We start from the raw sequence: 16,144 nt of genomic DNA on the forward strand, positions 1-16,144 counted from the left end.
CCTATACATATGTATCTTGTTCAGAATATGAATCAGTCTTTGGTGTTTCTATTGTCTCCTCTCTTTTCCTCTCACTCTCTCTTTCTCTTTATATCTCAATAGCTATAGCTTTATAAGCCAAGCTCAATCTCTTGAGAAGGAGTTCTTGAGTGAAATCTTATTAACTTATGTGCATGCATGTGTTGCACTTAAGGGTGTGATAAGAAAGGGAGTTTTATGCCATTGTAAGAGAGAGTGATCGTTAAATGAAAGGGGTAAGCCTTCATTTCTCCTACCAATTGTAAGCACAACATTTTGTTGAATCAAGGAGCTGTATTTGGACTAAGCATGGCTATCCTGTCTCTCTTTTAACATGAGGCTATGCACTAAGGGAAATTTGGACTCTCAAAGGGGCCCTATAAGGGTTTGGATTTATCTCTCTTCTCCAAAGTGGACAAAATGGTGAAGTCCATGGGCGCTTTGTCAAAATCCTATTAACCAACATATCATTAGAAAGATTTTAGAAAGTAAGTTCTAAATCCACAAACTTTGACAAATTTAGACTTGATTTATAGAATTTCTGGCCTCCCCATTGAAGCTGAAATGTGGGGAGAGATTCCATTTATAAGACAAAGACGTCAGATCTCGGGGTGTCCAGTATGTAAAAATTTCATATAGCATGTGCAAACAGGAGGTATTTAAATAATCCATTACCTATATATTTTCAAGTATTATATGTACCCCTTATGTATGAATTTTGTAAAAAAACTAGCTCTTATATATAAAAAATTTTGGATTCTCAATTTAAAAACCCTTTATGTAAATACTTTTTGTTTAAATGTACTTAATTATAAATCCCTTATTTTTTTTGCACGTGCTATGTTACATATTTTCTAGTGGACGCCCCAAGAGTCAGATCAAAAAATGGAATCTTCTAGAATATGAGGAATCTATAGCATGCTATATATCAATGGATAGAGCTCGATGAGTACATTCTAATTCCAACAGGTCTGACAAGTTTTGATTTCATTTGTAAAAAATTTACCATGTGCCCGTTTTGGACAACGGAGAGAAAGTCAATCCTTATAGGGCCCCTTTAAGAGTCCAAGTTTTTTCTATGGAGAACAATGATAAGTAAGTCTCTTTGTGTTTTTTTACTTATGTTCTTGATAGCTTGTTTGTGGCGTGTTGTTGTTGATTTGGCCATAAATCCCACATGATGTAAGAGGGTGACAGGGTGGAGAGGACTCCTCTGGCCTTTAAGACAGTGATTAGGGGGGCTTGTGTTATGATGTGTTGTGGTGTATTTTACTCAAGCTATGTTGAACAAAATGCTAATCTCACTTTTTTTTGTCATGATTGCTTTGTGAATTGGTATTAGTGCAAGAACCACTCCCTCCTCTCTCTCTCTCTCTCTCTCTCTCTCTCTCTCTCTCTCTATATATATATATATATATATATATATATATATATATATATATATATATATATATATATATATATATATATATATATATATATATATATATATATGCGTCCTAGTTCGCATCCAGAACTAGGTGGTGCCCCAAGTTTGTGTACGGTTTGGTTGTGGGTTTGTGTGTATTTGTTTCTTGTTTTCTCCAACTCCCAACCCAATTGAGCAGCACAGAAGCCTACAAGGGTTCTTAGAGTCCACTCTCCTCGTTGCTCGCCCTGGACCGCGACAAGTGCATGCATACATTGATGGTGGTGCACAAATTTGTGTGATAACAGAGACTACTATGAAGGACATAGGTATCTAAGTTGTGGTCAGATCCAATGTACATATGGGAATGGCCAACCATGCCAAAGCTAGGTGTTTGGGAATGGCCAAGGATGTGAATGTAAAATTTGTGGGAATTGAATGCCTCATTTATTTTTTTGTCATGAAAGCAGGTGAGAATGCTTACCTTATTGTCTTGGGGAGGCCCTGGTTGCTTATAGTCGGAGACAAGAAAGATTGGGAGGAGGGGTTCTTACATTGCTTCATTGAGAGAGTGGTGGGGAAGTGTTGATTGATTTGAAGACCAGTGAGAGCAACTCTCATCTTGTGGCTAGTAGAAGGTGATGGAGGAGATTCTAGCACCATTTTTGTACAAGACAAAATTGACCTATGATGAAGGCTTTACCAGCATTGAAGAAGAGAAGGAGAGAGACGAGGACACAAACTTGTTTGGAGTTACGTTGGACTCCCCAAACTCTAGTAAAGGTATGCAAGCTTTGGTTTGTGATTTAGATGTGACAAAAGTAGAGGGAACACTGGGTGAAGATGTGACCAAGAAAAAGAAGTAGGGCCTTGGGAAGCGTCACTTAATGATTATGTGACTATCGCGCCAATGCAATAGAGGGAGTTATTAGATTTTATTTTTTCTCACATTTTCACGTACAAGATGGTACCCTAACACGGAACTATATTTTTTTTTTACAGATTGAATACGAAAAGAGTGTTTTTTATTTGTCAAAAATTCAGAGAGAGGGACTTCTATAAATAGTCATTGAATGCACACAATATAAACAATTTATACATAGTGACCCCCCCCCAAGAGGAGGGTTTTGTGGAGTAGTGTGCCTCATATCCCAATCTATTTTCCACGGAGTATAAGGACTTGCAAGGAGCTAAAGGGATGGAGCATTAGATTCTACTCAAAGAGGGGTACAAGCCAAGAGCACAAAAGATGCAAAGATTGAAAGAGATTCAAAAGGAGGCCTTGTGGAAAGAGGTCAACAAGCTGCTTGAGGTAGGTATCATCTATCCAGTGAAGGAATTTGAGTGGGTTTCACATGTTGTCATTACATCCAAGAAGAATGGGAAGTGGAGAGTATGTATGGACTATGATCAGCCATTGAATGCTACTACAAAGCGGAATCACTATCTTTTGTCATTCGAGGATGAGATCTTGAACCAAGTAGCACGGTATAAGGGACATTCTATTATGGATGGCTTTTCATGGTATTTCTAGATTGGCATTGTTTTGGAGGACCAATTGAAGACCACTTTCATTTCACCATGGGGGTGCTTTGGCTACCGCACAATGCCTTTTGGATTGATGAATTCTTATGCAATGTTTCAAGATTGGATGAATGTGGAGTGAATGTCCCATACTTGGGTAAGTTAATCAGAGTTTTTATGGATGATATTGTATGTTACAATTATAGGGCTGAGCATTTGTTGAAGTTAAAGGTGTGTTTTCAAAGGCTCGATAAAGAGGGTGGATGATTGAATCCCAAGAATTGCAAGTTGGCTCAATCGCAGGCTCTTTATTGAGTCATGTGGTCTCATGGAGTGGGATAGAAGTTGATCTAGAGAAGGTGAAGACTTTGGTCTTGATGGAGCTCCCAACTAGTGTGACCCCGGGGAGGTCACCTAATAAAAATGTAACCTATCACGTGAATTCAACAAAAGGGTATTTAAAGTTCTTGAAACTTACAGAAATATATATACAAAATGGCATTATTTTTTCAAATTTGAAAAAAGCTTACAGATTTTAAAAGAAAAGGGTACATTATATTCTTAACAAAATTCACTGATAAGGGGTTTTACAAACATGTCTTGAACGCACGTGATATGGTAGTTTTACACATAGTGAACCCACCGAGAGTGCGACAAGTTCGGCTTCGTGTGTGCACAAGTAGAATTATTTATCTAGGTTCTTTTGGATGCTTTCAGAGTATGTGTACCCTCTCAAAAAGTTAAGTCAGTAGGTTCATGGTTTCTAGTGGACTGAAGATATACAGGTAGCCTTTAAGAGGAGGAAGGAAATTTTATGCCAATTGCTGGCGTTTTGTCCTCCCAACAATGAGGATGACTTATGTGTTTCCATGATAGCATGTACAATGGATATTGTTACTATGCTAATACATAAGGTGGTTAGATGCTATAAGGCAATCTACTTTGATAGCTATCACTATAAGAGGACGTGTCTATAACCGCTAGTATTTCCGCAAAAAAACAAAGAAAAATGGAGAGAGAAAAAATTGTGGGGCGGCAATAACCGCGGCTATGATCGCAGTAGTGGTTTGGAAGCAATAAGCACGGTAATAGTGACGGTAATATACCCGCTGCTATTACCACAAATGTTACCGCTGCTATTACCGCGCTTATTGCCGCTAAACGACAATTCAAAAATAAAGGTGCTCATTTGGGCCACCCAAAATTGGGTGGCCTAAATGAGCACCTTTAGTTTTGACCTGCATAAAATAATGAAACATCAATTGTTTTTTGGAAGAGAATAAAAAATACCAAAGAATTGAAATTGAATTTACTTTACCTTGACAATTTAATATGCAGAAGATCAACTATTTAAAAAAGTTACAATAAAATGTAAATAGTTGTATAGACATTGTGCCACATTGGGACTTTACGAAAATTTGGACAAAATATTTTTCTATCTAATCCTCCTCTATCTCGTCGTCATCCAGAGGCACGTACGTTTGATCACTTTGACTCTACATAAACCCAAACCAAATTAAACAATTATCAACACAAAAGAATTGATACAAAATTACTTGTTTAAACTTACCGCTTGTAGTGATCCAAATGCCGCGTCGAATTGCTCGCGAGAGATGTGGTTATTTTTTAACAACCATCTCCAAGTATCAAATTTTGTATATCGCTCCCGATACTTGACCATCTCTCTGGTCGGTCGAGTAAGAGTGATATTTTCCTAAGTTAGCAGTAAAAATAATAAATCATCAACTACAATCTTTATAATCACCGATCAACGTTAGAATTTAATCAATCTTACATATTTGTCCCTCCAGGCTCCCTTGCCTCCTGAGCCATAGTGAGTGGGAGTGTGTTTGGCACGAGCCTTGTGTTGTATTCTGTATGATGAGCCCGTCGTAGCTTGATTGATCTTTTCTTGCATTGCCCACTCCCACTCTGCGTCTGCCATGTTGCCACCGTGGTAGCTCCTGTCTGGATCTCTAACCTAGTTGGCTGCTGCCTGCCGCACACTGGATTGCTTGTTTTTCAAAAAGTTCTTTATGTAGCCCTCCAACCATTGTTGTGAAAAACGTTGATCGGGGACATTTGGAAATCTAGCTAACAGCGCGTCCTCAATGTACCGTGCATGATCGGACAGTCTGTCTCTAAACTTTACAAAACAGTCCTTGTACGTTGAATGTATAAGAATTTGTAGATGGCGTCGGAATGCCCTGCCGTGTGGTGTGCCGAAGTCCACCTCCCCTCCATATATAACCATGTAGTAGCATCCATGCATGTCTGGCATGGGTGTGTCAGTAGCATCGTCCTCTGTGTCAAGGGTGGCATGCTCTGAAAGTGGAGACTCTGTTCCCCCGACAATACCAAAAAAAATGAAACCACAAGATCCACTGTCGGTTCGTCTCTCACGCCGCTCACTTCCCTGAGACGAGCGTCGATGTGCGCTGCTAGAGGAAGTTCGTCGATGGTGTTCTGGCAAAGCAAGAGTGGAATGGAGTGGCGTAGGACCCTGCAATGGAAGGGGAGTAGGACGATAAGAAGGGGCCGTAGACTGAGGTGCCATCAGTGCCAAGCTCTGTAGGTAAGGAGTCCCTCCTTGACTCCCCCATGGTGTACTCTGCAGAGGAAGACCGTAGGTCGTAAGCTGCAGAGGAGTGTAGTGACCAAATCAATTCCTCTCTCGATGGAGGTACTGGTCTCGTAAAGAGAGAGCCCGCTGTAGGTCTAGATCTACGACCCATGGAAGAACCTGAGAAGGGTAGTTGTAGGATGGCCATGCCTGCAAATAACAAAAATAAACCTATGACACTCATGGTTTAGGATTAACTAGCCAGAAACATTCTTTATTTCTTTGCTTGTTCTCACCGTCTCAAGACTTGGGTCCTTGGGTCCACTGGAGGCAATGTCCACCCCGGGTGGGAGCCCACCTGGATGTGAACCAACCAAAAGAAGAGCCAGCTGGCTGCTCCCCACCAGGTGGTCTCTCGTCTTACATCTACATTACAAAGATCAATATAAGATTTAGATTTCCCCCTTACTCACTCATCTATAAATACGTACACAAGTATATTAGCACACAAACACATAGATACATATACATACTAGTAGACCTAAGTAGAGGCTAGTAGTGCTAAAGGTCAAGTGGCACCTCTTTAGATATCATCACAGTCTCAACCGTGGTAAAACCAAAGGTACGTTGCAGTAATCCATGCAGGATTGGACCAATGACCGCAATGTCACGATTAAAAAGGGACTATACCCAAGATGAAGCGTCTAACCTTCAGGTGCTATGCTCCCGTACTTAGTGCCTACATAAATGCATAAACAAATATATATGTACACACAAATATATATACATATACGTATTGTAGCCATCGTTTTGAGTAGAGATAAAGAGTTAAGGTTGTAAATATAGCCATCATTTTGTGTTGTGCACAGTGCGAGAGTTCTCATGCTTCTATAGAGTACTATGAAGAAGAGCTTCTTTATTGTGTTTCTTGCACAACATCTCTTCACAATAGCTCCTTGTTCGAGGGATTACTTTGCGCATCGCATGTTTGCCTCTATTCTGAGGTACGGTATCGTTAAAATCTGTCCAACCTAATGCCTATTCGGTGGGAAGAAAGAGATAGGAAGAGAGATAGAGAGAACTTAAATTTCCGAGGGTCCATCGATGTCACGTAAAGAAGGTCTTTTTCATAGCACTCTATAGAAGCACAAGCATAGCTGCAGTGCGCACACCACAAAATAGTTGCTTTGCCTACAACCATTGCTCTTTATATCCTTATTTCTTTATCTTCCTCTCTCTACCTATCTCTTTCTCCCGACGGATATCTCTATTTGTCTCTCTCCCTCTTTCCCTCCTTCTCCCGACGAACATCTCTATTTCTCTCTTTCCCTCTCCCTCCCTCCCTCTTTCTCCCCCCCCCCCCCCCCCCCCCCCCCCTTTACTCTCTCTCTCTCTCTCTCTCTCTCTTTCCTCTTCTCCCCGTCTCTCCCCTCCCTCCCTCCCTCCCTCTCTCTCTCTCTCTCTCTCTCTCTCTCTCTCTCTCTTCCCCTCTTTCCCTATCTCTCTTTTTCTCTATCTCTTCTTGTTTCCTCTATCCCCCCCCCCCCCCTCTCTCTCTCTCTCTCTCTCTCTCTCTCTCTCTCTCTCTATATATATATATATATATATATATATATATATATCCCTCTCTATCTCTCTCTTTCCATTTCTATCTCTCCCTCTCTATCCCTCTCTCTCTCTCTCTCTCTCTCTCTCTCCAACTTCTATCTCTCCCTCTCTATCCCTCTCTCTCTCTCACACACACACACACACACACTTTCTCTATTCCTCTCTCTCTCTCTCTCTCTCTCTCTCTCTCTCTCTCCCTCCCTTTCCCTCTTCTATCTCTCCCTCTCTATCCCTATCTCTCTCTCTCTCTCTCTCTCTCTCTCTCTCTCTCTCTCTCTCTATATATATATATATATATATATATATATTCTCTCTCTCTCTCTCTATCCCCTCTATTTATCTCTCTCCCTCTCTCTCTCTCTCTCTCTCTCTCTCTCTCTCTCTCTCTCCCTCTTTTATCTATCTTTCTCTATTTAACATTCACTATCTCTAACAAACCTAACATTTCTAACATTTGCAAATCTAACAATCCTAACAACGCAACAATTTTCAAACAAGTGTCTCTTTTCTACCACGCATGAAGAGACCTTTCACCAACACAACCATTTGGGAAATGAACGAGGTATGTCTAAATATCTCTACCATTTTCATTTTTTTAAGGTTTATGTATGTGTGTGTGTGTGTGTGTGTGTGTGTGTGGAGTAAAAAACAATAGGGAAAGAGAGGGGAGGAGCGTTGTTTTGTGTTTACCTTTCGTTGTAGCACGGTTGCCGGTTAGGTTGAGCTTTCAATGACAAACGTGGAAAACCCCCTTCGACAAGCTCCTCCTTGACCCGAACGTGCGTGTGTTTGTGTGTGAGTGTGTATGTGTTGATGTTGTGTTTGAGATGGAGTAGGGAGGAAGGGAGGGGGGGGTGATGGTTTGGGAGGTGGAGAGGGGAGGGGAAGGGGACAGGTGAGGGAGGGGGCGGGGGGAGCTTGGAGAGGGAGCGATGGCGGAGAGGAAGGAGACCAGAGTATGCAGCAAGAATGCGACATACTCTGCCTTATTTCCTATTTTAGGCGCCAAGAACTACCGTGGCTATTACCATGTTTATTACCGCAACATTTACCGTGACTATTACCGTGTTATTTACCACGGCTGGTCATTTCAAACGGATACATGCAAATCCGAGGTTGCAGGGGGGGTGTTACAAACCACCCCCTCTACCCTTAGCTATCCATTATTCAAAAAATTTAGCCTTTTGAATTTCTTTATGAAGATTTTTTATTTTTTATGAATATTTTATTTTGTAGTACTTTTAGATGTTTATTAATTGCATTTTTTAAATTCTCTTTTAGTTAAAAGAAAATTTAGCACTCATTGTCATTTATTCTCTTTAAACTTAACTTCATGTATTTTTTTAATGGAATTTAGGGCTTGTCTAATTATTTAATTTTTAGGACACGACTAAATAAACAATTTATCGCGTGTGCAGGACATCGACTAGGATGATCGTGGTCCCCCTGGCGGCCTGAGCGCGATCTGTTGGCTCAAGGAAAAACTCCCTTGTCCTTGCACCAAGTGCAAAAGGGCAATTCCTCGCTTGAGGCACATTACATTGGAGCACGTGGAGAACGAAGGGCTTTGGCATCCTCGAAAAAGTGCTCGGAGAGATGAGAGAGTGACTCACCCGTCGCTTGAGGAGGTGCCCATTGGTCTGTGTTCGGTGGTGGTGCATCGGTGCGCAAGGCCAAACGGTAGAAGCAAGAGCTACTGGGTGATTTGGGTGCACAGCATGGTGATCCTCCCATTGGCTCTACTTTGGGAGCTCCTATGGTGTCTCTCTCACACTTTGAGGCATAGGATGAGTACATGTTCGACATGTGTGATGAATTACTAGCTCATGAGCACGACGTGTACGAGGAGGATTGTCAGCCTTGCACTTAATAGGCTGCCAAAACGGAGGATAGATTGATGGTGAGTGCCCAAACACCTCTTTACGACGGTGCACAGTACTCGGTGCTCCAGTCATCGTTCGAAGTCCTCAACTTGCAAGCAAAATTCGGTTGGAGTAATGCAAGTGTCGATGCACTACCTCTGTAAGTATGGAATGTGGCGTTTATATACTCTCTACTTGCTTTATGATGCCGTCTTCTTAACAATTGTACTAATACGTTTGTTTGTTGTAGTTTGATGGGCAAAATGTTGCCAAAAGATCATCAACATGTCTCCAGATCGTCGACGAGCGCGATCGTATGTCACTGCACTTGGAATGGAGTATGAGCGCATCCATGCGTGCATCAACGATTGCATTCTATACTGCAATACGCACGCACATGCTACCTCATGTCCCATGTGCGGTGAGGCACGATACAAGACCGGAGTGAGTGGGGCGCACCTATCCCACAAGGTATTGAGACATTTTCCATTGATTCCTTGCATCCAACACATGTTTAAAAGCAAGTCTACCGTTGAAGAGGGGGAATGGGGGAACACACCCGGCACCAACACGAAGGCCTCTCTATAGCTCAGAGTATTCACAGCACCCCTATCCTCTCGGAAAACACCTTCAAAGAAACAATTTACACTAGCAGACCACCACCTGCTCAATTTCCACTACTCACACACTCCACAAACCACCACACAAGGTACACCTGCTACCACTGCCTGTCTCCACCCTGACACACACACACAGCTACTCAATCTCACTCTCTCGCACAACACTGTCGATCCGGGGGGGCACACACATCCACACAGCCGGCACTGAGGAGAGCCATGAAAGCAGGAGAAAGAGAAGGGGGGAAGGGGAAACAACAGCATGGGAGGCAATTGTCGCTTGATTGCACCTCAAAAAACATATACACCGACTTCTACTGCCATCACCATGGCCATTTTCAAGCAAAAGTTACAAAGGGGCTAGCTTGCTAGAGAACTCCACTTTGCAGGCTTCAAACAGCACTCAAAAGGCCAAGAAAATAGCCCCTAATTTGATTAATTTTTTACTTTTATGGGGGGGGTCTACAATTTGGAAAATTGCCCTTCAATTGGTCCATCTGGCACCCATTTTTTGTATCTTTTGGAAGGGGGCACCGCCTTGTTCTATCTGCTCTCTGCTTCTCTCTTTTGCACTTGGGGGGGGCATTAGCAATGTCGCTATTGCCCCCTAGGCATTTTTATTTTTTTATCTTTTTCACCTTCATTTTTACCCCTTTGTGGCCTCAACCTTGCACTGCTTGATTTTGACTTCTCTTTTTTTCCCCTCTTTCTACTCGACTTCTCTATCACTTCTCTCTTTTTCTCCTCTCTCCATTTGGCCATCTTTGATCTGGCTTCAACCTTGACCTTTGCTTTGGTTTGTCCTGCCTCAACTGGCCCTTGCTTGGCTTTGTTTTTTACCTGTAAGTATGGAATGTGGCGTTTATATACTCTCTACTTGCTTTATGATGCCGTCTTCTTAACAATTGTACTAATACGCTTGTTTGTTGTAGTTTGATGGGCAAAATGTTGCCAAAAGATCATCACATGCCTCCAGATCGTCGACGAGCGCGATCGTATGTCACTGCACTTGGAATGGAGTATGAGCGCATCCATGCGTGCATCAACGATTGCATTCTATACTGCAATGCGCACGCACATGCTACCTCATGTCCCATGTGCGGTGAGGCACGATACAAGACCGGAGTGAGCGGGGCGCACCTACCCCACAAGGTATTGAGACATTTTCCATTGATTCCTCGCATCCAACACATGTTTAAAAGCAAGTCTACCGTTGGAGAGGGGGAATGGGGGAACACACCCGGAACCAACACAAAGGCCTCTCTATAGCTCAGGGTATTCACAACACCCCTATCCTCTCGGAAAACACCTTCAAAGAAACAATTTACACTAGCAGACCACTGCCTGCTCAATTTCCACTGCTCACACACTCCACAAACCACCACACAAGGTACACCTACTACCACTGCCTGTCTCCACCCGTACACACACACAGCTACTCAATCTCACTCTCTCACACAACACCGTCGATCCGGGGGGGCACACACATCCACACAGCCGGCACCGAGGAGAACCATGAAAGCAGGAGAAAGAGAACGGGGGAAGGGGAAACAACAGCACGGGACGCAACTGTGGCTTGATTGCACTTCAAAAAACATATACACCGACTTCTACTGCCATCACCATGGCCATTTTCAAGCAAAAGTTACAAAGGGGCTAGCTTTCTAGAGAACTCCACTTTGCAGGCTTCAAACGGCACTCAAAAGGCCAGGAGAAAAGCCCCTAATTTGATTAATTTTTGACTTTTATGGGGGGTCTACAATTTGGGAAATTGCCCTTCAATTGGTCCATCTAGCACCCATTTTTGGTATCTTTTGGAAGGGGGTACTGCCTTGTTCTATCTGCTCTCTTCTTCTCTCTTTTGCACTTGGGGGGGGGGCATTAGCGATGTCGCTATTGCCCCCTAGGCATTTTTATTTTTTAATCTTTTTCACCTTCATTTTTAACCCTTTGTGGCCTCAACCTTGCACTGCTTGATTTTGACTTCTTCTTTTTTTTTCCCCTCTTTCTACTCGACTTCTCTATCACTGCTCTCTTTTTCTCCTCTCTCCATTTGGCCCATCTTTGATCTAGCTTCAACCTTGACCTTTGCTTGTCCTGCCTCAATTGGCCCTTGCTCGGCTTTGTTTTTTACCTTATCCACATGGCGGCCTTCCATTCGAACACCACGGGACACCCACCTTGGCTTTAGATCTCCTCGCCGCCCTTGAGCTCTCCCTTGAGCTCATTCTCTCTCTTTCTATGCTCCCTACCGCGGGAATCCTCCTCCCTATGCACGGGACCATTAGCGATATCGCTAATGGTGCCTTGCCTCTTCTTTCAAAAAAACCTTGGCGGCGTGTGAACCCCGCCCCATTGGGTGCTTCGCCAGGTCAGCATGCTGACCGCCGATCTTCTCTCACATGCGGGCGTGCGCCACCGCGCCACCCCGCCACTGGCCAAAATCGCCATGACACACCAAGAGCGCCGCTCGCGTACGGCCAGCTCCCATCCGCCATCGCTCGCTACAGGGAGAGCTCCCTCTCAACAGCATACCCTCAACGGGGTGGCCACTTGGCCTATATACACTCCTCGACCAGCACCACATCCCGCATATGGGTTTATCTGTTGAGCCACGTGGCACTCCTTGGGGCACTGAGCCTCCACGCCTTGAAAATCTTCAAAAATAGCACCTTCATACACTGCTTTTTGGGCACACCTTCCCCGTGATCCCATGTATCGCTCGATGGTCAGAACCTTGGGCCACCAAGTCGGGTCAGATCTTCACTGTATCGGGCCAGTGCCATGCAAACCTCACCGCCCTTTGACTTCTCTGAGTTTGCTGTCCGAGGCCGCCAAAAAACGGGAAATGCATCTGCATGCACTCAACCGCCAAATGCTCGATTTTTCTCCGCACTCTAACTCGATGCTCGGGGCTCAGAATCACGAGCCGCAACTTCCTACTGACTCCACACAGCACGACCTATCTGATTGAACCGTGGCGAGGCCCAAAAAAATGCCAGACGGCTCATCCTCCAATGCGGGCAAGTGGGCTCAGACCCGGTCCCCGGGAAAAATTCAAATGGCCTTAACTTGCTATCCGAAGCTCTGATTCGCATTCCGAAAAGACAAGCATGCTCCGTAACTCGAGCTCTACACATATATGCGTTGACACCAGCCCGGCCCACTTGTCCCCAGCTGCCCTGTCCGTCGGGGATCTGCTACACACTCTTCGTTTAAACTGCAATACCTTGAGCACCGGGGCTCTGTTTGACGAGCCGTTTGGACCGACTTCTAGAGCACACTGAACACTATATTTCACGACACTTACTTGGCATTTCCGACACCTTGATTTGCCATCCCTTCTAGACCATCCCGCATCACTTTTGGCCTAAAAAGCCGCTTTAAGCATACATTCCTGCTACCCTTTGGCTGCCTAGGGCCTTGGCACCTGCCCTAGCCTTTTGCATTGCACTCGACTACTACCTCTGCTTGGCATAGACCATCTCCTAGCTCGGACCAACTTTGGCTACACCATCATTGCCCACCCCCTCGTTGAACATTTATGTTCAACCACACATGGGCTTATTGCACTAAAAAAACACACCAAAAACAAACTCTTTGTACATTGCAAAACACCCTATCATATGTACACAATTGGCATGTGCCACCCGCCACTTTTTGCTCATGCGGGTTGCCCAATCCCCTGCTTTAGTTATCGTCAACCGCCTGGGTCGAACACCTTGCATTGGTCCCTTACATCCACCTCAACAACCTTGCGTAGTGCCACACCAAGGCACATATCCAACTGCATACCCAAACCATCAAAACCATACTTCTACCACTCCAAGCACTTCTTGGCAAACTGCCCACTCGCAACAAAAATCCTCCAAAAACACCTAATAGAGCACCCTCGTGCACCATCCAGAGACCTGCTTGTACCATCACTTGCACCAAAAAAACCTAACATATTTGACCCGCCCTCCCGTCCATGTAAAGCTAGATCCTCGTCTAGTAGATCTTGTACCTGCTCAACAGCATACTGCACAGCCACTTTTATCACCATTCCTTTCAACCACCACTCACAGACATCCTTAGAAAGCTTGGACACTGCCTTGGAATCCGCATCACTTGTCATAGAGGGCACTGACTACGTAGGAAGCACTCTAACTTTGACTCTGCTCCGCCCTTCTCACCTGCCATGAACTCAATTCCAGCATCGTTGAGCTCCTCCTCGTCAATTGACCCTTCAAGGTCGATAAGCACCACCTGCTTGTCCGCTACAATTACATGCTCTTCTACTACTGCATCCTCAAGCTCTGCCAAGGAAGAGAGAAACTCGTTCTCTATCACCTCCTCCTCATCCTCTTCCATAGGTACAACTGCTCTAACCATTTTGGCAAAATTTTTCACCTGTTGCACCACCATGGCATATTCCATAGCTACCTTCATCAACATGGTCATTAGCATGGTACTGTACACCAGCTTTACCTGCTCTTCACCACCTGTAGGGCTGGACTGCTCCACTTGGTCTTCACTAAGCACCTCGACTTGCACTTCCTACTGTTCCATGCACATATTCACTGCCTCTCCACTCACATGTAAGAGGTCAAACTCATCATACCTGGATTGGGATGACTCAGTCTCCAAACTCGTGTCTGCGTCCATAGAGCTAATGTCACTCGACCCAGTCTCCTCTTCGGTTTCAATCTCGGGAACCTCCTCTAGCTTCACCGCTTCGACCTCATCTGCAAACCGCACTCCTTGCTCTTTACCGCACTTCAATGGAGCTTCTATAGCTGCTCTTGAACTTGACATCGCACCCTTTGTCCACTCTGGATTCACCTGCACTTCTTCCACAATTGGAACTGCTCTAGCCGGAATCTTCGGCATAGGAACCATCCTGTCTCTTTGCAGCCAAAGAACTCTTGGTTCTTCTTGCACTTGCACTTCTCTTTGCACCACCTGCGGCTCCGCTACCACCGCATCACACTGCCTTGGCTTCACCGCACTTGGAAAACCCTGCCTAGCCTCGCGTTTCTTAAAAATATTTTTGGTTCACCCTCTCGCTAGAGCTACCGCCTCCTCATACGACATCGGGCCATCTACCTCCACTTTATCTCACACTTCTGCATGCAGGCAATCCATGAATTTACACAATTTCAAAAAACTGGCATTTTTTGCAGTAGTTACCTTTATTAACTTCCCCCTTAGGGCTTCGAACTCCCACTTGAATGCTTGAAAATCTCCCTCCAAGCTTTGCTTCAAACTGTCTAGCTTCCGCTTTACCTCATCTAGTGAGGCGGTCCGGGGCGGGCAACAAGAGAGGCGACCTCTAAACACCCCTCAAGGCTCCTGTGCTGCTCAATTGGGGTTAGGGCAACAACAAGCACAACACAACAACAAACCCACAGCCAAACCCAAACAAGATAGGGGCACCACCTAGTTATGGTATGCAAACTAGGACGCAAGAGAGATTTTGGCACAACCAAGAAGATACACAACACACACAAGCAACCTCACACCAAGACACACATGAAATGGACCAGAGAGAGCTAGAGCAAAGGGAAGAGAGAGAGGAAAGGATCTTGCGTAATACCTTATTTGTGACTTGCAAATGGAGATGGTTCGTTATGATGCTATCATAGAACTTGTACAAAACTCACTCAATGCTTAGTGATTGCTAAATATTGCCAAAACACACACACTGTCTTAGGGTGTGGGAGACCTCTCACCACAATACCCTCTTACAATGGACAAAAAAATGGCAATGAAAAACACACTAAAACACTTTTTAAAATCAAGATCAACCGATAAAAACTCAAAATACACAAGTCACCTTGAATTCACCAAACCGTATTGCACAAATGGAAGGACGAAGATTTGAACGTCGAATCACGTCTTTGATGCACCAAACCTCAATTTATTGATGATGAAGGAGCATATACAACAGTGGTTTTGAGATTTGTGGAACTCACGCTCTCTCACTTACAATGTGTAGCTTGAAGGCTTCTCTCACACCAAGAGTGAAGCTCACAAGTGGTTGCTACACCTAAGTCTCTCCTCACGCATAGAGTGTTGGGGTGCTATCTGAGATATTGGAGGTTGTTTTACAAGAAGGAGAGGGGTCTATTTATAGGTTGGAGACCCCTCATAAAGATTATTGGAAATCCTAATTGACAAGCTAACAAATCAGGATTATGATTTTTTTGAATATCAAAACATTGCGGGACTTCTTTGTCTGCTTGAGTCATGGGTGTGGGCTCAAAAGAGAGCATTATTGATGGTAGATAAGGTGAAAGTAAGTAAGGAGAGAGAAAGAGAGAGAGAGAGAGAGAGAGAGAGAGAGTGTTACTATACACATGTCTTGAGGTGAGGTGTCTTTTATGGTTAGGTCAATGCTATTTTGTGTTAGTATGTTAGTCGTTAGTAATCACTAGAAAGTTAATGTTACATTTACAATGGGTAGAGTGAGTTGATTTGATGAAGGAAGAGGGGTGAATTAAAAGAGAATCATTGAGATGGTGAAGCTTTGAAGAAGCTTGAACTCACCCTTGTGTAGATT

Source organism: Adiantum capillus-veneris, chromosome 6 (genome assembly GCF_014529385.1).
Source record: "Adiantum capillus-veneris isolate H3 chromosome 6, ASM1452938v2, whole genome shotgun sequence".
NCBI classification, from domain to species: domain Eukaryota; kingdom Viridiplantae; phylum Streptophyta; class Polypodiopsida; order Polypodiales; family Pteridaceae; genus Adiantum; species Adiantum capillus-veneris.